This window comes from Microcebus murinus, chromosome 14, assembly GCF_040939455.1.
Source record: "Microcebus murinus isolate Inina chromosome 14, M.murinus_Inina_mat1.0, whole genome shotgun sequence".
Classification (NCBI taxonomy): domain Eukaryota; kingdom Metazoa; phylum Chordata; class Mammalia; order Primates; family Cheirogaleidae; genus Microcebus; species Microcebus murinus.
The window spans coordinates 15,997,491-16,012,001 of record NC_134117.1 but is presented as its reverse complement, the minus strand read 5'-3'; the positions used below and the strand labels follow the sequence as shown (position 1 = coordinate 16,012,001).

Sequence of the window (14,511 nt, the reverse complement as noted above, 5' to 3'; positions counted from 1 at the left end):
CATGAAACGAAGCTCAATGTCTTTAATCATTAGGGAAATGCATACTAAAACCAGAGTGAGATACCACCTCACACTTATTAGAATGTCTACAGTTAAAGAGACTGACTAATCCAAGTGTTGGCAGGGATGTGGAGCAATTGGAATGCTTATATGCTACTACTGGGAATGTTACACAACTTTGGAAAAGATGTTGGGAGTTTCTTAAATACATATCCACTATTTGACCTAGTCATTCCACAGTAGGTAATTACCCAAGAGAAATGAAAGCATAGGTCCACACAAAGATTTATATGCTAATGTTCAATGTAGCTTTATTTGTGATAGCCAGGAACTGGACGCAATGCAAGTGTCCATCTGCAGGCGAGGGGATAAGCGGATTGACGTTTATCCATACAAGAGAATACCCCTGGCGAGGGCGGAGGACTCAAGGGGAAGGAATAGACTATTAATATACACAGTGTGGATGAATATCAAAATAGTTACGCTGAATGAAAGAAGTCATTTAAAAAAAGAATGCATACCATAAGAGTCTATTTATGCAAAGTTCTAGGAAATGGAAACTAGTCTATAGTGACAGAAAAGAGCTCAGTGGATTCCCGAGGACTGGGGTCTGGGTAATTACCAACCAGTGCAGAGGCAACTTTTTAGGGTGATGGATACATTCACTATCTTCATAGTGGTAATGATTTCTTGGGCATATACTTATGTCGAAACTTATCAAATTCTACGTTTTTTGTATTGGTCGCCTTCGGCTGCTATAACAAAATAACAGACTGGGTAGCTTAAATACCAGAAATTTATTTTCTCACAGTTCTAAAGCCTGGAAGTCCAAGATCAAGGTGTCACTAGGTTTGGCTTCTGGTGAGGCTTCTTTCCTTTGGCTTCCAGACAGCCACCTTCTCACTGTGTCCTCAAGTGGTCTCTCCTCTGTGTGCACACCCCTGGTGTCTCTTCTGCTTCATATAAGGCCATTCGTGCTGTCGGATTAGGGCCCACTCTTATGGCCTTATTTAACCTTAATTACCTCCTTAAAGGTCCTATCTCCAAATATGGTCACCTTGGTGGTTAAGACTTCAACCTATGAATTTTGGAGGGACACAATATGGTTCATAACAACTTTAAATATCTGGTAGTTTAGCACATAAAATTTATACCTTAATAAAGAAATTAAAAATTAAAAATAAATTGAAAAGCACATAGGATTACAAAAAAGCCAAATTATATTGAAATGCAGCTATCAAATTGTTTTTTTTTTTTTTTTTTTTTTTGAGACAGAGTCTTGCTTTGTTGCCCAGGCTAGAGTGAGTGCTGTGGCGTCAGCCTAGCTCACAGCAACCTCAAACTCCTGGGCTCAAGCAATCCTGCTACCTCAGCCTCCCAAGTAGCTGGGACTACAGGCATGCACCACCATGCCTGGCTAATTTTTTCTATATATATTAGTTGGCCAATTAATTTCTTTCTATTTATAGTAGAGACGGGGTCTCGCTCTTGCTCAGGCTGGTCTCGAACTCCTGACCTCAAGCAATCTGCCCGCCTCGGCCTCCCAGAGTGGTAGGATTACAGGTGTGAGCCACCGCGTCCGGCCCTATCAAAATATTTCTTAAAAACAAATATGTGATATGATTACCTATATGCTTCTTTATTAAGGCAAACCCAATAGCTATTATAATTTGGAATGAATAAGGAATGTGAATGATATTTTGAGGTATCCAAAACCATCAGAATGTGATGTGAAAACATCTGTCCTTTCTTGTAGTGTTAAAGTCAGTTACTGCTAATACTGCCATGGTTTGTGGCTTGTGTTTACAATAGAAAAAAAAAATGATACATTTCAGTTAGAATTTAGTAAAAATAAAGATGCATTTTTTTCCTCAGAGTCACAAACTCCTGAATTATGTCCAGATTAGAAAGCCCTGGAGAGCATTTTTGATCAACCTGGGGTAAAGAGACTTACTCGGTTTGGTGTGCAAAGCTGTTTCTCAAAAATGGTGACCACCTGTTCCCCCTCTCTCTTTGGTGGGGTGGACTGCCTCAGGCTCATTTAAAAACAAAACAAGAGACAACAAACCAAGTAGGTATGGGGCCCTGGGAAAAAAGTATTAGGCTTCGTCAGGAGGATGGAGGGACGCGCACCCTCCACCTGCCTGGCCTACTCTCTAGAGCAGGTCTCCAGCCTTTGGCTCCCTTCCTAACAGCCTTCTGCAAATGTCAGAAAGGAAACATTTTCCTTAATAAAGGCCGCACCCAGGCCTTTTCAGGGAAAGCAAGCTTGACTCCGCAGGGCAGGCACTTTATCTTGTTCTTGCAGAAATTCAGCAGAGCAGAGGTAAGCAGAGCCTGCAGCTGCTGGGGACCCTGGGGTCTCCTGCAGTGTCGAGCCCCCATGGCTTGTGGAAGTTGTGATGGGTCTGGCAGGACAACAGCCATCAACGCAGCAGCAGGTCAGTGTTAGGGGCTGGGGCTCCCTGGGGAGTGTGGGATGTTCTACCTTGAGGAGGCCTAGGGCAAGAAGAACCAGAATGAGCCCTAATCTTCAAAAACAGTCCTGGGCCCAGTGGGAAGGAAATCAAGATAACTTGATACATCCTAAGAAAAAGAGTCTGCTTGGTCCATGGGGAGGGGCCAGGAGCCAAGAAAGAGATTTCTGGGTGATTACTGGGAACAGAGAGAAAGGGCCATGGAGAGCCCAAGGTATAAGGGTAGTGGGTTGGGCTCGATTAAGGTCTAGGGCCCTAGGTTCTGGACCAGCACTGACAGTCTCCAAAGGACAGATCCTAGAAATTGAGGTTGAGGTTGCTATTTCTTTAATAATCCACACTACCTTCCCCAGCCTAAGGAATTGGTAGCTGAATGTTAGCTATGTGATTGATGAGTGATTAGAAGGGCTAGTGAGAGCAGCAAAGCAGAACAGTTATGATACAATCAGGTACCATAAAAGTCATTCATAGTTTATTACTTATCCTGTTACTGACATTTTAGCTGCCCCAGGGATTTTCGAGTCACTCCAAGTGAATGGACAACGTATCTTTTCCACCACTGACTTGGCTAGAATGTAGGCTCTTACTTGGCACAGGGACCTGCAACTCACATGTGATCCAGATTTCAGCCTCTCCCTTTGAACCTTCAATCAGCATTTCCCCAAAGTAGTAATACTCTTGAGTGTGTGCCCCATCTCCCTGCCCAGACCTCAGAGGACAGGCATGGAGCCCCAGCCTGAAAAGTAAATCCAAGATAGAACTTGCTTCTAAGGCAAGGGAACCTGAAAACACACCATAGGTGTATCAGGAGTCTAATTGGATCTGGGCAGATCACGTGGAGTAAGATGTTAATCTGGGAGCCCCGAGCAAATGACCACCATGCCAAGTTCAAGTTTTAAAGTCTCAGCATCAAGGACAATGACTCAGCACATGTGAATATGCTTCCTAATTCTTTCTTGGATTGAATGGCACTATCTAATGATGATATTAGTGAATATGAACATGGATTCTGTAGAATCATGAAGCTAGGGAATAATTTAAATATTAAATGGGAGGTACATACCATAGACAAAAAACAAACAAACAAACAAACAAAACCCCAGTCCAGTAGATCTAAATGCGAAACATAAAACAAAAATGCTTCAAAAAGGTAACATAGAATATTTTTATGACCTTGGGGTAGGTAAAAATTTCTCAAATAACACACATATTCACAAAAGCAGTAACTGTAGAAGTTTCTAAATTTTAAAAATTCTGTTTGTCAAAATGCACCATAATGAGAGTGAAAGGTGAGCAATAGAGAGAGAGAAGATACTTACAGAACCTATGTCTGACAAGGGACTCATCTAGAATATGGAAATAATTCTTATAAATCAATAGGAAAAATAAAAAAACCCATTTTTTTTAATGGGCAAAAGACTTGAACAGGCGTTTCATTAAAGAGAACATCTAAATAGCCCACAAGCATGTGAGAGGGTGCTCCACATCTTGAGTCATTACGGAAATGAAAATTAAAACCACAATGACATACTACTGTACACTCACCATAATGGGGGAAAAAATGACAGTTTAAAAGTAGAACAACTGGATCTCTCTGTACACTCTTATATAAATTGGTTCAAGAACTTCAAAAAAGTTTGATATTATCTATTAAAGCTGAACATATGTCATATCCCAGATGTCAAAATGCATTCATATATTAACATGTACAAGAATATTCGTAGTAGTCCTCTTTGTCTTGGCTAAAAACAACCTAAAGTTTTGTCTACAGTGCAGTGGATAAGTAAATTTGTATTCATTATATATGTAAACACATACATATTTACATACGTGTGCATATATTTACAATATGCAATTAATAAATAAATTTATATTCATTGTATACTGTAAACTTATGTAAACATCGTACACAATGGAATACTGTAGCAATAATGAAAACAACTGTTGCTATATTGTTGAATCTCACAGACATAATGTTAAGCAAAAGGAGCCAGAATCAAAAGAGTAGACACTATATGATTTCATCTGTATGATATACAAGACCAGGCAAAACTAATCTAGAGTCATAAAAGTCAGAATAATGGTTACTTTTTGGATAGGATTGCCAGATAAAACACAGGCCACCCAGTTAAATTTGATTTTCAGATAAACAACAAATAATTTTTTAGCATAAATAGGTCTCAAGCAATAGTTCTATATCCTAAATCTGGCTCACCTACTTTGAGGGAAGTTTGATTTGGAGGGGACGTGAGATTGCTTATGTCATACTGGTAATATTCTAGATGGTAGCTACTTGGGTGTGTCCATTTGTAAACATTCATCAAGGGTGAATGTTTAGGACTTTTGCAGGTGTTCTCTTTAATGAATGTTATGTTTGAACAAAAAACAGGTTTTAAAAATTAAAAGAGAAGTAGAGCAATACAGGAAGAATCAGGAGTCCTGGGTTCAAATCTCAGTTCTTACTGACTTGAGTGGAGTTTGGTCAAGTCTTTCCAAGTCTCAATTTTTTCATCTGTAAAATGGAAGTAACTGTAGTAAATAAGAGCAGCTGCTACTAACTTCATTGCAGGGAGGTGAAATAGCTTGCACAGGGCAACCCAGCCGATCAGCAGCATTGGCATTCAAACACAATCCTAGAATCCACATGGTTACCTCCACACTCCACTGTTTCCAATTGGACAGTACTTCTTAAATTGTAAAAGACTCAACAAATGTAAGACCTTTTTTAAAAGTGATTATTTAGAGCAAGAAATTATAATTAAAAATCTAGATAGTCTAGAGACTATGTGTAAAAATGTAAGCATCAGTGTATTTTCCTGGTAAGCAAGCTTAAAACTAGTTTGGATTCTCAAAGGGGTCTCTGATACCCTTCCCTAAAAGAGGAAGAGTTAGAAGATCCTTGGTGGGAAGGAGACCAACCCAGAGCAGCCAGTAGCAGTAGCCTCGACCTGACTATTGTGACCTGAGATTCCTCTCTTCCTTTTGACCTAGCCTTCCCCCTTTCCTTCCCTTTTTGCCCAAAGCAGACCACTTCTGGGAGCCAGCACTCACTGCCTCCCTTTAGCAGGGGTAGGGGAAAGAGGGTTGGTGAGAGGAGGATGGCAGCCTTACTAACTGCCCTTGCTTAATTAGTGTTTGCTAAGGGCTGCAGATTATTGAATTACCAGACAATTGTGATGAAGTATTGGGTGCTTTCAAAATCTGTATGCTTTATGAATCTCAGTGCACCAAGGTTGGGTGCATATATATTTAGAATTGTTATGTCTTCTTGTTGAACTGTACCCTTCACTATTATATAGTGACCTTCTTTGTTTTGAGTTTTCATATATCCAGCTAAAGCAGTCCTGAGAGGAAAGTTAATTTCCATAAATGCCTATATCCAAAAGTTGAAATGATCACAAATAGACAACCTAATGAATCATCTCAAAGAGCTAGAAAAAGAACAGACTAACCCCAAACCCAGCAGAAGAAGTGAATGATTAAGATCAAATCAGAACTAAATGAAATTGACAACAGGGAAACCATACAGAAGATTAACAAAACAAAAAGTTGGTTCTTTGAAAAAATAGACAAAATTGACCTACCTTTGGCTAGACTAATGAAAAGTGGAAAAGAAAAATCTCTAATAAGCTCCATCAGGAACAATAAAGGAGAAATTACAACGGAGGTCACAGAGATACAAGATATAATTCATGAATACCACAAAAACCTCTATGCACACAAACTGGAAAATGTGGAGGAAATGGACAATTTCTTAGAAACACACAGCCTTCCTAGGTTCAACCAAGAAGAAATAGAATTCCTGAACAGACCAATATCAAGTACCTAATTGAAACAGCAATAAAAAAACCTTCCTAAAAAGAAAAGTCCTGGACCAGATGGTTTCACACTTGAATTTTACCACACTTACAAGGAAGTACTGGTGCCTATCCTGCAGATATTATTCCACAACATTGAGAAGGATGGAATCCTCCCTAACACATTTTATGAAGCGAACATAACCCTGATACCAAAACCAGGAAAGGATGCAACAAAAAAAAGAAAACTATAGACCAATATCCCTTATAAATATAGATGCAAAAATTCTCAACAAAATCCTAGCCAATCGAATCCAAGTGATTGCCAAGAAAATAATCCATCACAACCAAGTGGGCTTCATCCCAGAGATGCAGGGATGGCTTAACATATGCAAATCTATAAATGTAATTCACCACATAAACAGAAGCAAAAACAAAGACCATATGATCCTCTCAATAGACGCGGAAAAAGCATTTGACAAAATTCAACACCCTTTTATGATAAGAACGGTCAACAAAATAGGCATAGACGGGGCTTACCTAAAAATGATACAAGCCATATATGACAAACCCACAGCCAATATCACACTGAATGGGGAAAAATTGAAAGCATTCCCACTTAGAACTGGAACAAGACAAGGTTGCCCATTATCTCTACTTCTATTCAATATAGTGCTGGAAGTCCTTGCTACAGCAATCAGACAAGAGAGCAGAATTAAGGGCGTCCAAATGGGAGAAGAGATCAAACTCTCACTCTTTGAGAGACCAAACTCTCATGATGACAGATATTATACCTAGAAAACCCCAAGGATTCAACTATGAGACTCCTTGAATTGATAAATGAATTTGGTAAAGCCTCAGGATACAAAATCAATACACAGAAATCAGAGGCATTCATATACGCCAACAACAGTGAAATTGAGAACCAAATCAAAGACTCAATTCCCTTCAAAATAGCAACAAAGAAAATAAAGTACTTTGGAATATATTTAACTAAGGAGATAAAAGACCTCTACAGGAAGAACAATGAAACACTGAAGAAGGAAATAGCAGAGGATGTAAACAGATGGAAGAATATACCATGCTCATGGGTCAGCAGAATCAACATTGTTAAAATGTCTATACTACCCAAAGTGACCTACAGAGTCAATGCAATCCCTTCAAAATACCATCATCATTTTTCACAGATATAGAAAAAATAATTTTATGCTTCGTATGGAACCAGAGAAGACCCCGTATAGCAAAATCAATCCTAGGCAATAAAAACAAAATAGGAGGTATCAATTTACCAGACTTCAAACTATACTACAAGGCTATAGTCATTAAAACAGCTTTTTACTGGCACAAGAACAGGGACATTGACTAGTGGAACAGAATAGAGAACCCAGATATAAAACCATCCTCATATAGCCAACTAATCTTTGACAAAGCAGACAAAAACATACACTGGGGAAAAGAATCCTTATTCAATAAATTGTGCTGGGAAAGCTGGATAGCCACCTGTAGAAGACTAAAACAAGACCCACACCTTTCACCTCACAAAAATCAACTCACGCTGGGTAACAGACTTGAACCTTAGGTGTGAAACTATTAGAATCCTAGAGGAAAATGTTGGAAATACCCTTCTAGACATTGGCCTAGGCAAAGAATTTATGAAGAAGACCCCAAAGGCAATCACAGCAGCAACAAAAATCTCTAATCATCAGGGAAATGCAGATCAAAACCACAACGAGAATATCACTTAACGCCAGTGAGAATGGCCTTTATCCAAAAGTCCCCAAACAATAAATGCTGTCGTGGATGCAGAGAGAGAGGAACACTCCTACACTGCTGGTGGGACTGCAAACTAGTTCAACCTCTGTGGAAAGCAATATGGAGATACCTCAAAGCGATACAAGTAGATCTACCATTTGATCCAGCAATTCCACTACTGGGCATCTACCCAAAAGATCAAAAGTCACTTTATGAAAAAGATACCTGCACTCAAATGTTTATAGCAGCAATTCACAATTGCAAAACTGTGGAAACAACCCAAGTACCCATCAATTTGTGAGTGGATTAATAAAATGTGGTATATGTATACCATGGAGTACTACTCAGCTTTAAGAAACAATGGTGATATAGCACCTCTTGAATATATCTGGATAGAGCTGGAACCCATTCTACTAAGTGAAGTATCTCAAGAATACAAAAGCAAGCACCACATGTACTCACCAGCAAATTGGTATTAACGAATCAACACCTAAGTGGACATATAGGAGTAACATTTATCGGGTGTCAGGCAGGTGGGAGGGGGGAGGAGGGGATGGGTATATACAAACACAACGAGTAAGATGTGCAACGTTTGGGGGACGGACACGCTTGAAGCTCTTACTCGAGGAGGGAGGGGGGAATGGGCAATATACATAACTTTAACACTTGTACCCCCATATTATGCCAAAGTAAAATTTAAAAAAAATCCGTATGCTGTCCTTAACTGGGAGGGAGGACTTGCCTGGAGGGACATAGAGAGGAGAGAGGTTGGGGACACTCTTTGGTGGGGCTGCCCCCCTCCCAATGGGCAGCACCACAGAAAGATCCTAAAGGGTCTTTGCTGCAACTGTGCAACTGCCTAGCTTGTCTTTTTGGCTTGAAAGCCACTCTTAGGGATGTGTTTGATTTGAGTTTGGAGTTTAGCATCTTTTTTTTGTTTTTTTAAGAGACAGGGTCTCGCTCTGTTGCTCAGGCTGGAGGGCAGTTGTACAGTCACAGCTCACTGCAACCTCAAATGCCAAGTAGCTGGAACTACAGGTGAGCATCATCACACCTGATTAATTTTTATTTTTTAAATATCTTGTAGAGACAACGTCTTGCTATGTTGCCATGCCAGTCTCCAACTCCTGGCCTCAAGCGATCCTCCCACCTTAGCCTTCCAAAGTGCTGGGATTACAGGAGACAGCTACCTCACTGGGCCACACCTTTCCTTTTCATAATGCAGCTGCTCTTAGAGGAGTAACTGGGAAAGAGAGAGTAACAGTGACAAGCAAGTGCTAAAGGTTCACCAAGCCCTCCTAAGGGGCCAGAACTGGGCTAACTCCTGGTATTCCACCCCTGTCTGGAGAGGGGGGCACGAGAGGGGAACTGCCCTTGAACCCTGCCGAAGTCAAGGCAGTTGTACGTGTTCCTTCACTGTCTCCCTGACTCCTCATGACAACACTCAGACGTAGATATTACAGCGCTGTTTCACAGATAAGGGAAGACAGTCAGAATGATTTCTGGATGGGCCCAAGGTCACTCATCTATACATGCCAAGGCCAAGATTTGAATCCTGGTGAGGACATAGGTTCTCAGTGGGGGAGGGAGCCATCCTGATACAGACACCAGTTGGCTGGGTGGGGGGTTGGGGAGTGGGAGAAGGGGTGGTGGCCCCCTTCACCGAGTAGAGACCTGCCTTACTAAAGTGAATCTGAAGTTTGTTCTATTTCTTCCAGAGAGAGGGCTCCCATGTAGAGCAGTGGTTCTCCACTGGGGATGTTTTTACCGCCCTCCACCCCCCCAGCAAAACCTGCTGGAGACATCATTTGGCAATTTCTGGAGACATTTTTTATTATCACAATTGTGGGTGTGGGGGGCGGGGCAGGGTTGCCACTGGCAACTAGTGGTGGCGAGCAGGGATGTGCCCGATGCAGACGCGCTCACGCGGGACAGGCGCCCACGCAGACGTGTTCAGTCCAAATGTGAATAGTGCCCAGGCTGAGATGCCCTGGGGCAAAGTAAAGGGCACTGTTTTGGGGTGGGGGGTGAGGAAGAGGGAATGTTGGGGAGAGAGTTGTGGGCATAAGGAAGGAGGGAGGGAGGAATGGCCCTTGAAGACAAATGTCATCTACTCACAACATAGCTGGGGCCAGGCACAGGTCCTGCTTCAAAGGAATCTATTTATGTTTCTGCTGAGATCCCCTTTAGAACCCCACAATGTCAGAGAAAAGTCAGTCGTGAGGGTGATTGTCGTCCGGTTGCTCAGGATCCAGTAATAAAAAAGACATGGACTGGGAATCAGGACATGTGAATTTCAGTCCTGGTCTGGTCACTCACTTACCAGCCGTGTGACACTGGGCCAACCTGGATCTCCTGGAGCCTCAGTTTCCTTTCCTGTAAAATGGGGATAAGTATATTTGCCCTCTCTACCTTACAAGGTGTTGTAAGAAGCAAATGGGACAATCTATAAGAAAGGGCTTTGTAGAAGGACAGTCCCCTTATAGGACAAGGATGCTGTAGCGACAACTGCATGCAGATCTCTAAGCACATTTTGGATTGGTGGGGTTCATCATTTATGTTTATTTTATTTTACATATATGTATATTTTTGTGACAGAGCAGAGTGCAGTGGTGTCATCGTAGCCCACTGCAACCTCCAGCTCCTGAGCTCAAGCCATCCTCCTGCCTCGGCCTCCCAGAGTGCTAGGATTACAGGCGTGAGCCACCGCGCCTGCCCCATCATTTATTTTTAAACTAAAAGAGTAAAATGGAATCTTGTGTCATTCCTTGTGTTTTGAAATCCAAGTATGAGAATAAATTTCACAGAGGTTTAAAATTATAAATTAGGTGCAATGTTAGCAATGGCTATCTTAAAATATCCCCAACTTGTGTGGGAGGTATGGATATAAGAGAGAAGGAGGAAGAAAGTCAAAGCGTTTATTTCCTAAAATAGAAAGAGCATTATTTCTATTCGGATGACGCAAATGATCCATGCCCAGTTGTAAAAAAAAAAAAAAAAAAAAAAAAAAAGATAACACAGAAAAGCATGAGAATGAAAGTTAAAATTACCCAAAATTCTATCATCTAGGAAAAAAGAATGCTGTTGACATTTTGGAGCAATCCTTGCCAATATTTTCAATGAACAATTACACATTTTTAAAAAAGAACTCTACGGTACATGCTCTTTTGCAATGATATAACATGAACAGCCAGATTACATTAGAAAAATGCTTTTTGAGTAAAGGAGTATGTGAGGTTCCTTCCAAGAGTACTGAAAGGCATCACCATTAGATCCTTCCCTTAGAATTATCCCATCTGGCTTTCAGGTAGAGTCATTACCTTTGTTTTGGGGGGCTGGGGATGGACCGCGGGCCTGGGAGGGCTGGGAGGGTCTCACTCCAGCCCCCATGAACTCTGGCTGGAAGGAGAAGGGAGTGGTGGTACCCTGGAGGCCCCTTTGGGTTATTCCCACCCCAGGACTTGCATTTCTTTAGGAACAGAGTCCTTTGCAGGGTGGGTGCAATACTAGCGTCCCTTAGCTGTCAACAGGCCATGCAGAACCTAGGCCATCCTAGAGAAACACCGCGTTTCCACGGGAGGGGGCCCCTGTGTTTCTTATGGGGTTTTGGGGTCATTATAGCCTCTCACTCTCAGCATCCTGGAACCTTTAAGAAATAACGATTAATGCTTTCCCTCCCGCTCTAGGTATTTACAGTGTGCCCTGAGGCTATCAAGAAACCGAGTTTGCTAAAGATGACAGTCAACGGAAGCCTCTCTCCTTGCTGCCGAACCCTGCGCTGCAGGCGGCTGTCTATACTGAGATCCAAGCTCACGCTGGACCCCAGAACTCGTTCATTTAACCTTCTTTCCTTTCCCCATCCAAATGAGTGGAAACATCATCCACGCATACCAATTTGGAATTTGGAATTTACAGAAACCCTTGGGATTCTGCAAGGGAGGCAGGAGAGTTGCTGATTCTAATCCAGCCTCTGGTGATTTGATCACCGTAGATTTAGTCCTATCTCCAAAGAGATCGGGGCCAATGCTGCTGTGACTTCATGGGGGTGGGGGGCAAGCCTGAAACCTTCATACTCTGGACTTCGGGATTTCTTAGATCCTTTGCCTCTTCCGTCCCATGATGCTTTGTGGCCGGAGCCGGTGTGTCAGCCCACACCTAGATAAATTACAAGGGGAAAAATGGCATGGTCCTCTCCTGAAATTTCCCCTGCTCTGTCCCTTGAAAAGACATAAACCACTTGTGAGGTTGCTCAATGCTGGCTGACATCCTCTCTGCCTCAGTTTAAAGTGCCCATATTTTTGTGGAAGATGCTTTGGTATCCATCACATTTGGAACATAGCAATGGGCTTGAATGGGCAAAGATGCTCTGTGATACAGGATGCAGGCATTGAAGCTTTTTTAAAAAAAAAAAGAGAAAGAAAGAAAAAAAAACCTCAGGCATTTTAATATGTTAAATATACACCCAATTATTAATTCTAAAGACTTCTACAAATCAACCTAGATGAAACTTTTTTCACCTTTTTCCTGCCTTTTTCCCCCTTCTCAGAAACATTTAGACCTACCCTATGGCAATGACTATCGGGAAGTCTCTGCCCTGTATATCAGCGTAGCACAAATAATTCAGCATAAAGCAGCCCAGTTCCTGTAGCCTGGCATTAGGATAAGTATATCTTAAGAAAGTTCTTATGCAGACTTGGCTCCAGGCAATAAAACGTCATAGACGTATAACTGTAGCAAGTGAAATTTCTAGGGAGCAAATTAGGCTGAAAACATCTTCTAGAGACGGCTAGAAAGGAATCGTACACCACCCCAAAATAAGGCAAGTTATGCAGTAAATGTTTCATTTATTGGCCTTCTTCCATTACTATTAGGGTTAAAAGACATCTTGTCAATAAGAAAAGTATATTTATGGAGGACTGATGTCTTTCGGAAAGGTGTTCCTGTCACAAATGCCTATAGCAGTAGTAATCATCTTATGAAGGCAGGCGATGAAACCCGGAACAAATGCACACATCTCCCCATTAACCCTTGGATCATCAGGCATTATTGTCACTTTGTTACCTGGGCCTGTTATTAGCTGGAACAAGGTGATCAAGCCAGGCACTTCAGAAAAATGTCAGAACAGAAGGGTGTTCCTCAGGGTTTCAAGAGGAGGGCGTGTGCCTTTCCAAGTCCCTTGACAGAATCATTGGGGGTGTGGGGGGGAAGGATGCTTGTGAAGTGGGTACTTTTGCCTATCCCTTCCTCCTGCTAAAATTGAAAACTCTTGAGTGTCCAATTTTTAATGTTCCTATGTTGGCTAAGGGAGTAGCTTTCCTCAAGGTCCAAATAAGGAACCATCACCCACGCAGAACAAAAAGCAAACAGAAAATCTCACAGTGGAATCAGGACTTTGGCTTCTAAACATTTCCCCATTTTATAGCTTCCTTATGTTTTCAGATTCTTTTTTTGGCTTCCCTCAGCACACTCCCTGCATAGATAAGTCCAACACAGTGGGTAACAGATCATCCATCTTGGAGCCCGGATCTTTAAAGAAAAATCATACAGGAACACAAATACACACACCCACACGTGTACATATCACTGCCAAGGGTAATTCAGCAGAAGCTTGCCAAGTGATTGGGGGAGCTGAATATGGCTGTCAACATGTATTCCCCACTTCTGGTAAATCTAGCAAACTATCCTCGTTTTTCCTAAATTTTAAAGCCAAGCTTTCAGTGTGGTTTGTCTTTGCTGGTATGCCATGAATCTCTTAGCCGTGACTAGGGTATAGGATAGAACTACAGATTCATGGACTCTGAATATTAAAAAGAACCTAAGAAAATATCTAGTCTAACCATCTCACACCCCCCGCCCCGTGAGACAAGACAAGGGGTCCGCAGGTAACATGGCTATGGCCAGCTTATTTCTGCAGTCCCCACATTCCCGTGTTTCAGTGGGCACCTAACACTCCACTGAAACTCCCCCGTGGGGAAACAGCATCTGAAAGGTGATTTATATAATCTGTAACTTCCTTTGCACACTCGTTGGTAGGGATGAACAAAGGAAGTACCCTCGGGAGAGGTAACCTATTCACTTAAGTTTTAAGGCAAAAGGCAGGTTGCTAGCATCTATACATAACCACAGAAAAAGATTTAATCGAAGGAAGGCTTGGGGCTGGGGTTAAGAAAACAGAGAAGCAAAGAAACTGAAGGGCAGTGGAGGAAGAGGAGGAGGTGAAGGTCAGGGAGGCTAAGGTACAGCTACTTACAGTCTGGGACGTAGCTGGCCCCAGGAACAGGCTCCAAGGGATGAGGGCACAGCTTCTCCCCCATGCCACCCTCCTTCCAGTCTGCAGAGGCCATGGTGGCAAAATCTCCTGGCTAAGGCTAAAGTCAGATCTGGTCTAGTTTCTTATGTTTTTAGAATCTCTGCCATTTGGGCAGAACTCTTGGTCCTATAAACCAGGAGTCATCAGTATCTAGAGAGAGAAGTTGCCTCAACAC

At 42.0% G+C, this 14,511-nt stretch overlaps 1 long non-coding RNA gene across 1 annotated transcript in view; it reads left to right on the top strand.

The window, feature by feature from the left end:
* LOC105875138 (uncharacterized) overlaps positions 1-12,234 on the top strand; it is a 79,354-nt gene extending 67,120 nt beyond the window's left edge. The window contains exon 4 of the long non-coding RNA XR_012922804.1: positions 11,713-12,234. This is a non-coding gene — a long non-coding RNA (uncharacterized LOC105875138). The remainder of the gene's footprint in view (positions 1-11,712) is intronic.
* The last annotated feature ends 2,277 nt before the right edge of the window (positions 12,235-14,511 follow it).